We start from the raw sequence: 10,389 nt of genomic DNA on the forward strand, positions 1-10,389 counted from the left end.
ATTTGCTGCTTCTCATGTTTTCTTAATAAACATTTAAAAAATGCTTACAATGGCTAAATCTTAACACCTTTAATGCTACAGAAGCTGTGCGTGATCAATGGTAAGGTGAAGCTTCCTTTTAAATATATATAAATAAAGCAAATAAGACATATGCTTTATCATTTTTATCTGTTTTCCTGTTTGTAGGAAAGTCATAACATCAGGGGAGGGGCAGGATATCAGCAGCAAGAACAAAAACCATTGTATCTTAATCAGTTTTGCAGAAATAACAGGTTTTCAAACCAATTCTCCTAGTGTTTTGACAGAGTACTTTCACATAATATGATGACATTTTAATGTAGCAAGAGGAAAAACACCAGTTTCACTCTTCCATATAGGAAATGGTAATTATGATCTAATTGTATTATGTAGCCAAGAACTGATTTGAAATATAATAAGAAAAACTTCCTGGCATTTAGACTGCTGTCCTTATTATAGCTGGATGGTCAGTTACCAGTGTGTGTCTATGTCACAGGTGCACAGGCTCGGTGCTCTGGAAGTGCTCTGAATGAAGTTCAGACAGGACTCTCTTGTAGTGTGTCTCCCCTCAGGGCACACTCTCATTACAGCAAGCCTCCTTGGCTTCAGTGCCTCCAGGGTCTGACCTTTGAGCATTCAGCACCCTTTTTTCATGCCATGAGCTCCTCGCAGTGAGTCTACATGAATAGGACACCCGGAGAAGCCTTACATAGGGACCATAAACCCCCAATTTCACAGTCAGCAGTGAGCCAGTGTTGTAAAACAGAAGGATGTATTAGTCATCTGGAACATAGCTAGACCAGTTCTTGTTAGCACAGAAAGTAGGAACATTCAGCAAAGTCCATCTTGAAGGGGGATCCAGAGCCCAGAGCCCTGGGGCCTCTCCCTTGAGTCCCAAACCAGGAGACTGACTAGCCTTCAGCAGCCCACCCTCAGTCATGCCCAGTTGCCCTTCCTCCGTCCTTTGTCTCTTTCCCAGACAAAGAGGTGACCTGGTCTCCACCTCTTTCTTTTCTCCAACTCTCAGCTGGCTGGCTTTTGCAGAGGAGCCCCGGCCGTCAGTTGCCAGGATACAGAGTGACAAGTTATTGTCTGTGCACAGGCAGCTAGAGGCAGTCAGACCTTCCCTCTAGGGTCTCTGTAATGATCACACACCCTTGTCCCACTGCACCACATATTCTTCACAGTGATATTATTATGATATGATATGAGTATGGCATAATTATATTTTATGCAAGATGAGTCATGTGAGGTGTCATTGGAAAAGTTATGATTTGCTGAATATGATTATCCTATTTGTATACATGTATCATTTTTGTGTCTGAAGTTATGAATGTTGACTATGTAACTGTATTTCAAATGTAGTTACAGCTGGGTAACACCCACTAGACAAGATGCTTTCATTCTAGATAGTGGGTGGGGAAGGGCCTATTCAGGGCAATGGGCCATTAGGAAGAAAACAATAGGCCTTAGGAGGAGCTTATCTCCCACCTGGTGAGCCTTCCTGACATCACTCCAGACAGCCTCCAAGTAGTGGCTGCTATGACTCCACAAGGACATGTGATGCGACCACATGTCTCTAGACTCCATCTTGGGATGTCAGTATTTTTCCACAGTCTGGTCTGGGAACCAAGTGCTGGGAACAAAGGGTCCCTGCCATATGCAAAAGCTACATGAGGCAGGGAGTGACTTCATCTGGGGCTCTTCTCTACCCACACAGGGAGGCTCCTGGAAACACCCGAGGAACAAAGACTGAACTGGGGGAAGTGCTGGACCCAGGCTAAAGAGATTATTAGCCTGTGAATGAAACACCTGGGGATTCCAAGCTGTAAAGCAAGTGCAGCTTGCCCCTTAAGAATCTGCAGCCTGCTTGTATCATCTCTTAGGGTGCTATTCATATCCAATCTATTTAGTATATTAAGCTTAGTTTGCATTTTTTATTAGGTAATCTGCTTTGATCTGTTTGCTGTCACTTATAGTCACTCAAAATCTATCTTTTGTAGATAATAAACTTGTTTTTGCTTTATCTAAACCAGTGAGTTGGAGTGAAGTGTGTGGGAATCATGACTCAGGAGCAAAGGCTGTTGCATATTCCTCTCCACATTGAGGAAGGGGGCGAATTTTATGAGCTTACGCTGTACAGTTCCCTGTGCACTGCAAGACAGTATAATTTTGGGTTTACACTCCAGAGGGGTGCATGCCTGAGGAGGTGTGAGTTGCCTTAGCTGTAGCCTTCCTATACAGGGGCTGGTCAGAAAGCCTGCATGTAACTGCAGCTGGGTGTGTCCCTATCTGTATGTATGCTGGTGAAAGTGCAGGCTGGAGGGCTTTGCAGCTTGTCACAACAGTACAGTGTGAGAGGGAGCCCAGGCTGGTGGGCGAGGGGGCTCAGTGGTACCCCAGTTCCAGGTGGCAACCTGGGGGGAACTCGTCACACCCACCAGCTAGATACTTGTGCAATACACAGGGGAAACCGAGGCACACACAGTATTCAAACAAAGCATTAAGAAAATTCCCACTTTGTCACAGTCTACAAATGTGTTACATCAATGACATGGTTCAGCTAAAAGTACTTTTCAAAACTAAATGTCTGTTATAAATACTGTGAAGGGGATGCTCACCTGATGAGTGCCTCCTTGCAGCTGGGTATGCTGCTGCAGTCCTTTTCCTGCTTTTGGAACTTCTATAAGTTGTTGATCTTGCTTGGTCTTCAGTGGCTCAGCTGCCACACAGTCAAAATCAACCCCTTCCGGAGTAGCAAAGAGTCTAACAAATAAACAGTTTACCTGCCCTCACTAAGATCTTCATCCCTGGCTCTGTGTTCTTTAAATTCAGTCCTTCACTTGGACTTCCAGACAAGCCCTGTGTCCTTCTTTGGGTTTATACTACTTTACCTGTGGCCTGAGAAGAGCCTGAGCCCACCTCTTACTCCGTGGTCCATCCCATGGACCCTATAAACAGCAGCCATGTACTGTTCAATTCAGTTTCTTGCTGCCACTTTCCTGGGCTCCTTTATCTTCATCCTTATCCCTGGGTCAACAGTCTCAGGTACCTCTCTTCCTACTAATTTAGTTATGCAAGTGCGGCCAGAGATAAACTATGGCTAAGCCCCACACTCCTTTGGCTAAAGAGGGAGACCCATCCAGACTCTTCTGGTCCCAGTCAGGGACTGCCCTGCTAAGACCCTGCAACTCCCTTTATCAGGGCCTTCTGGGCTCTGATTGGGTGTTGCTAGCCCTTCTAGCCCTTGGAGTACCAGGTCTGTTTAGTTTCCTGGATGGCTACTCCAGAAAGGCCTCTCTAGGCAGGCTTGGAGGACTCACTTTTGCTGTTCCTTTTGTCCCACACTGCTGATTCCTAGGGTCAGATGTAGTAGAAACATTGGGCCTCCTCTAGGGAATGACAGAGGCCAGGTACATGCAGTCCCAAATACAAAACTGCAAGCATAAAGAAACACCCCCCAAAATGGCAGCATGCCATATTATTTTTATCCTTTTCCAAAAAGGCAGATCATAGTATTCAAATACACACTCTCTATTTTGTTAAGCCCCTGCTATTGTAAGGGTAGGACCCTTTAAAGTCATGACTACACTAGGGATTTTACAAAAACATTCCAGCCACTTCTGCCCATGCTGGTAGCCTTAGTGTATCTAGGCCAAGTTGGTGGTGACTGAAAGTTATTACCATCTGAAAGCTGCTTGGTGGCCTCTTGTTAGTCTCTGTTAAGTTTCTAGAGGACAAGTGACCACTGCACAAAAGCACCACCAACAATGGCCACTATGTTGGCAGTATTGGCAGAGAAGCTAAGGATGAGCATGAAGAGTGTTCTATCCTCTCACCAACAGAGCTGGTCCCTCCATGGTAAGTCAGCATAGGCAAGCATTTACTATTATATTATTATTAACATAGCTCCATAAATGTAGATATGTGTACAAAGACAGGATCCAGACCTTGAAGAGCTTACAATCTAACTGCAGCTAACTATGCTGTACCTGTTTTGTGGTTCTATGGAGGATTTCAAGTTTCATAACGATCAAGCTAGCACCTTTCACAACCACAAAATCCACACGGTTATGGTTGTGTGTGTTGGTTTGCTTGTTGTTTCAATTTGGGACCTGCATATACAAAATTACTGTCCATTTATTCTTAGACATCCAGGGCTGGATCCTCAGCTGCACCAAGCTAACACTTGGCAAAGCCTGCGTGGGGGAAGCAGACGTGATTTGAAGTCACCTTTCCACCTGTCCTAGTCTCATGGTTGGCTGGCAATAGTTAGAGATGCCACAGAACCATTCTAACCTACAGTAGCTGGATCGAACTTCCTAGAGACCATTCTGCTAGCACAGGATCACCAGAGTACAGAATGCTCCAACCCAATCCCTTCAACCTCTGTAATAGCCCTCTTCCCATGCCGGAATGTCTTGTACATGGATGTGGTGAAAGCGGGGAGAAATGGGTCACATAGAACTAACTACACATGCTTTGGTGTAGGATTCATACAAGGTTTATGCGCTTGGCAACATTCAGGGCACACCCGGAGTGTTGTGCTGGACCTGTGCACACACAGCTCCTTTCAAGGGCATCAACCTTGGAATCTCGCCCAGATGACATGAACCGTGGGAAGCCTCCCAGGACTGGGCTCAAGGCCCGAGAGCAAGGAATGCGGTAGATAGAAACTGGTAAATAAGAATGTTAAACAAAGCCAGTGTATTCCTTTTATCTGTTGGAGAATGTAATGCGCGGGGGGAGAGAAAGAATAAAGGGAAGCCTGTTAGCAGACCAGCCGCTTGCTTGCTAAAAGCTCTGTGCTGTCTTGTCATTGAACCTCCACAACTGGCGCCCAAACGTGGGGCCCTCAGCACTCACCTCGCCCGGCAAGGGTTTCAGATGCATCACTCATCCGCTTTGCGGATCCCGGTGAGTATTTTTCATTGTGGTAAGTATGGGAAGCTCCCTCTCTGCTTTGCAAGTGCACCACCGCAGTGAGCTACAGTATTTGCTGCGTAAGGCTCAGCATGACTGTCCCACTCGAGAACTCACTCTCCTGCTACAGGAGGTGAGTGCCCAATGCCCGTGGTACCCTGAAGCCGGAACCCTTAAGCTAGCGGACTGGGAGCGGTTGGGCCAGACACTGCACAAAGAACCTCAGGTGCCCGTGCAGGCTTTACACGCCTGGCATCTCTGCCGCGATGCGATACAGCGTGTCGCTTCGGACAGCCCCCCCCCCCACTCCAACAGAGGGGCTGCCGATCTCGCCACCCCCGTCCGCTCCTGCAACCATCCCTCCCCCTGCTTCGCCCTCAGGGCCTCTATTACCAGCGCCTCCCTGGCCTTCCCCAGTGGAGCCGGTGTGTGATCACCCTCCCCCCGTGGAGCCCCATGCTCCGGGGCCCCCCGGAGGGTCATCCGCGTCTGCTCAGGGGCTTTCGCTGGTGCAACAAATGGGTCACGCAGCGAAGACTCGCTCAGATCTTACAGCAGAGGAGCTGGCTGAGCTGGTCTCAGTTTGTCCGGTGACCTGGCAGGATGATGGCCAGGGCAACCAGGTTACAAACTGGGTCAGTTTGCCCTACTCGGTGATCAGAGACATAAAGAAAGCGATCCGCGAGTTCGGCCTCACTAGCACGTATGTGCGTGGTCTCATTGAAGGGCTAGGTTCTGGGTACTCTCTGGTCCCTGAAGACTGGAAGGCGCTGTTGCGCATGATGCTGACACCTAGTCAGTATGTTATTTGGCTTAGTGAATTTCGGCAGATGGCAGAATGCCAAGCCCAGGTATATAGAGAGCAAGGTATCATTTATGAGCAGTTGGCAGGGGAGGGCCAGTTTGCTACTGTTCAGATGCAGTCTCAACTCCCTCAGGCCGTCTTCCCCATTATTTCCACCTGCGCCCAGCATGCTTTCCGGAAGGTCCCGGATTCAGGCAAGCCTACCAAAAGCTTTGCCAGTATCCGTCAGGGTGCATCAGAGTCCTTTATGGATTTTACCAACAGATTGCAGGAGGCTATCCTCCGGCAGGTGGATAGCCCTGCAGCAGCTCAGGAGATCCTGTTAAAAATGGCAGTTGAGAATGCGAACGAGGATTGCCGCCGTGCTCTCCAGGCGGCACAAGCCTCTGGGATTCTAGAGCTGTCAGACATGCTGCAGGCGTGCCAAAACATCGGCACCCAAGCCCATAAGGCTGGAGTTCTGGCTGCTGCCCTGCGGAAAAGCGGGAAGGAGGGGAAGCGTTGTTACCACTGTGGTAAGGAGGGTCACTTTCAGCGGGAGTGCCGCTCATCGACGGCTCCCACCCGCCCCTCAAAGAAGTGCCCCAAGTGTCGGAAGGGCTATCAGTGGGCTAATCAGTGTCGTAGCAGGTCGGGAAACCGCATGACGGGTTCCCCCCGAACCCAGGGCCAAACGGGGGTGTTTCCCACTCAGACAACTGTTCCTCTGCTTTAAAACCCATAGACTCCATGAAGGCGGCGACTGCCGGAAGTGCAGGGCTTGATTTGATTATGCAGGAGGACGCTGATTTTCAGTTGCCGGGGGAGGTTTGTGCCATACCTACCCAGGTGACAGGACCTCTCCCTGCCGAATTTGTGGGTCTGGTTCTCCCTTGCTCACACGCTGGGAAACAGGGCTTTTTTGTCATCCCAGGGGTCATTGACGCCGATTACAACGGCGTTATTAAGGTTCAGGTGTGGACCCATCTTCCGCAGTCGCTCCCGCGTGGACGGTCAATTGCGCAATTGATTTTAGTCCCCTATCAGGTGCCAGCTGAAGAGGATCGAGCCCGGGGCGGAGGCGGCTTTGGATCAACTCTGGCTCAGTCGCCATCTCACAACACGTCCTCTCCACTTGTTGCTCTAACAATGTCAGTCCGCCCCTCGAAACCTCAGTTAACACTTCTCTTAAATAATGTTCCTTTTACAGGGCTGGTGGACACTGGAGCTGACGTTACGGTGATTCGTGATCCGGAGTGGCCGGTCAGTTGGCCAACAGTTCCTTCTAAAGAGTTGTGGGGGATTGGGGGTAGCAAACCCGGGCGCCAAAGTTTGTCTTGGGTCACGGTCTCTAAACCAGGAGGCCGTGCCCTTGCTACAATCCGCCCTTTTGTACTCCCTGTCCACCTCAATATTTGGGGCCGTGACTTACTTACAAAGCTGGACACCACCCTCAATATTAATATATAATGGCCCGAAATCCTCCCTCACCCACCTTGCCATCCGCATTACCATTAGTATGGCAATCCTTAGAGCCCGTATGGATTGACCAGTGGCCCCTCCCCCTAGAAAAGCTGAAAGCGCTTCATTCACTTGTACAATAATATTTGCATGCACAGCGCTTGGAGAGCTTTACTAGTCCTTGGAATTAGCTGCTGTTATTTTGGCCTTTTAACTTTTTGGTGATTGTCCCTTTAATTTGATTGTGGACACGCATTATGTTTATCAGGTAATTGATCATTTACCCCTTGCCCTTATTACCCCTCAGGTCGATGTGGACCTTCTTCGCCTGTTTTTGTCCTTATCTCATCACCACTCGTAATTTCCATTACTTTGTTGCTCATATTTGCAGTCATACCCCTCTGCCTGGGCTACTCACTGAAGGCAATGCGCGTGCCGATCGCACATTACGTGGTCAGGTAAATTCCCTTTTTTTCTGACCCCATTGAAAGCCATTCCTTTTTTCAATCAGTCTGCCTCTGTTTTGGCCCGGCAGTTTCACATTCCTGCTGATCATGCACGTTTTATTGTTCATTCCTGCCCCCACTGTGCCGCTGCTGCCCCTACCTTTTCTTATGCCATTAACCCCAGAGGTACCGCAGCGAATCAGCTGTGGCAAATGGATGTCACTCACGTGCCACAATTCCGTCCCTATTCGTTTTTACATGTTTCAGTTGATACTTATTCGGGATTCCTCTGGGCGACCCCACAGCGTGGGGAAGCCACTCCCAAAGTTATTCACCATTTGCTAGCCTGTTTTCCTGTTATGGGTCGCCCGAGACAGATAAAAACAGATAATGCCCCAGCCTATTGCTCCACAGCCCTCTCCATCTTTTGTGCCCAATGGGACGTCTGTCTCACACACAGGATCCCTTATAATTCCACGGTCCATTGTTGAACGTGCAAATCGCACGCTAAAAACCTTGCTCGACAAACAATTAAAGCAAGGGGAGCTGCGTCTCCGAACCTTAGGAGACATTCAGCAACAATTGCATATCCTTTTGTTCACTTTAAATAATTTAACGCTGAACGCAGATCAGCAGACCCCCACGGATCGGCATTTTCACAAATCCGAGGTACTGGAAAGACCGCGTGTCTATTACCGTCAGCTGCCCGATCCGCAATGGTTGGGCCCAGTACCTCTAATCACTTGGGGTCGGGGATATGCTGCTGTGTCTCTCCCTGCAGGACCGTTGTGGGTTCCGGCCCGGTGTGTGCGACCGGCACTGAAACAGCATGGCGTGGCACCAGGGGCTGTCAAACCCCATACCGGAGTTTCAGCTGACCTTGGAGGAGAACGCAATGCCTCCCAGGTCGACAATGGCGGGACGGAAACGGAGGAGGCGTAGCATCCCAAGCCAGCCCGTGACATGGGGAGCAGTAAAAGCATTGGTTGCCGCGGCTCAACGAAGACTGGCAGCAAACCAACAGCCAGAGACTTCTGAGACTTTGTTTGTGGCAATTCTTGCCCAAATTACTGCTAATTCTGTATTGATTGTATGCCTTTTGTGCCTGCTATTTCCTGTAGGGGTTGGCTCGGGAGCGCTTTCTCCGTTACGAGCCCGAATGACATATAACCTATGGAAAAGATTGGCTTCAATAGCAAATGTTACCCACTTTTGTTTATTTGATTTTGTAGCAGCTGAAGAATTGTTAGGTACGTGCCTTATTCCAGTATGTCATCACCCTGAGGAAACTGGAAATAAGATGATGCTCGCTGCTTACGCGAACCTCTCTTCCCAGTACTCTAGCATGGCTAATTGGGGCCCGGCCAATTACACTTTACTTTCTTGAGCTTATTTTTTGCTGTTGCTGTGTGCAATGTATTTCCTTTTTGTTAAGGCTTTGTCGAGAACCGCCCTGGCAGGCTCCACGAGTTATGACCTTGTCTATCTGGGAGTTAATTGGCTTGCAAAAGCAAATCGATGGCTACCATGAGATGGTCGAGCACAAATAAACAAAAAAGGAGGGGATGTAGGATTCATACAAGGTTTATGCGCTTGGCAACATTCAGGGCACACCCGGAGTGTTGTGCTGGACCTGTGCACACACAGCTCCTTTCAAGGGCATCAACCTTGGAATCTCGCCCAGATGACATGAACCGTGGGAAGCCTCCCAGGACTGGGCTCAAGGCCCGAGAGCAAGGAATGCGGTAGATAGAAACTGGTAAATAAGAATGTTAAACAAAGCCAGTGTATTCCTTTTATCTGTTGGAGAATGTAATGCGCGGGGGGAGAGAAAGAATAAAGGGAAGCCTGTTAGCAGACCAGCCGCTTGCTTGCTAAAAGCTCTGAGCTGTCTTGTCATTGAACCGCCACACTTTGGACAACCAAGGAATTCCCCTTCTTCTGGGGAATCCTCAGTTGTCTCTCTAAGATAGCTTTAAGTCCCATTGCACCACTGGAATGGTCCAAAGGAGTCTTAGCCAAAGCCAGTGAACAGGCCCTTATTGTCCAACTTACCCCAAATTTAAAAGGAACTGTGGCCCATGGGAGCTGCGGGGGCAAAGCCTGCCTTAGCCCCGCCAACTGGGAGCTGCCCAAGGTAAGCGGAGCCAGGGGGCTACACACACTGCCCCCTCCGTGCACCACTCCTGGACGCGGCCAGCATGTCTCTGTGGCCCCTGGGGGGTGGAGAGGGCTAGGGGGCTCTGCGCGCTGCCCCTGCCTGCAGGCCCTGTCCCCACAACTCCCTTTGGCCGTATTTCCCAGCTAATGAGAGCTGCAGAGTTGGCGCTCGGGGTGCGGGCAGCGCATGAAGACCCCTGCCCTCCCGCCCCCCAGGGGCTGCAGGGACATGCTGCCTGCTTCTGGGAGCGGCACAGGGCCAGGGCAGGCAGGGAGCCTGCCTTAACCCCGCTGCACCACCAGATTTTTAGCAGCCTGAAATCTCCCGGATTGGCTTCAGTAGCCTCTGGGAGACAGAGCCAGATTCTGGGAGACTTCCGGCAAAACTGGGAGGGTTGGGAAACCTACCCACAAGTAATGGCCTTAAGTGTTCAGGACCTCCAGTTTAGGTCACTTTATATCTCATTGGTAAGAAAGCACCTACAGCAGCACAGTTTTCCACCTTCTTCCTCAGCAACGTGTTGGAGAGGACATCTACTAAGTCTCCAACGCTGCCTCCTGCAGCATCCCATTCAAGTGCTGCCAGAGTCAACCCTA

General features: G+C 49.6%; 1 long non-coding RNA gene across 1 annotated transcript; it reads left to right on the forward strand.

Moving 5' to 3' along the window:
• The first annotated feature begins 4,845 nt into the window (after window positions 1–4,845).
• Window positions 4,846–9,512, forward strand: LOC140895711 (uncharacterized). The gene is made up of 2 exons (XR_012154317.2): window positions 4,846–4,935; window positions 6,936–9,512. It is a non-coding gene; the product is annotated as an uncharacterized LOC140895711 (long non-coding RNA).
• The last annotated feature ends 877 nt before the right edge of the window (window positions 9,513–10,389 follow it).

Source organism: Lepidochelys kempii, chromosome 11 (genome assembly GCF_965140285.1).
Source record: "Lepidochelys kempii isolate rLepKem1 chromosome 11, rLepKem1.hap1, whole genome shotgun sequence".
NCBI lineage: Eukaryota > Metazoa > Chordata > Testudines > Cheloniidae > Lepidochelys > Lepidochelys kempii.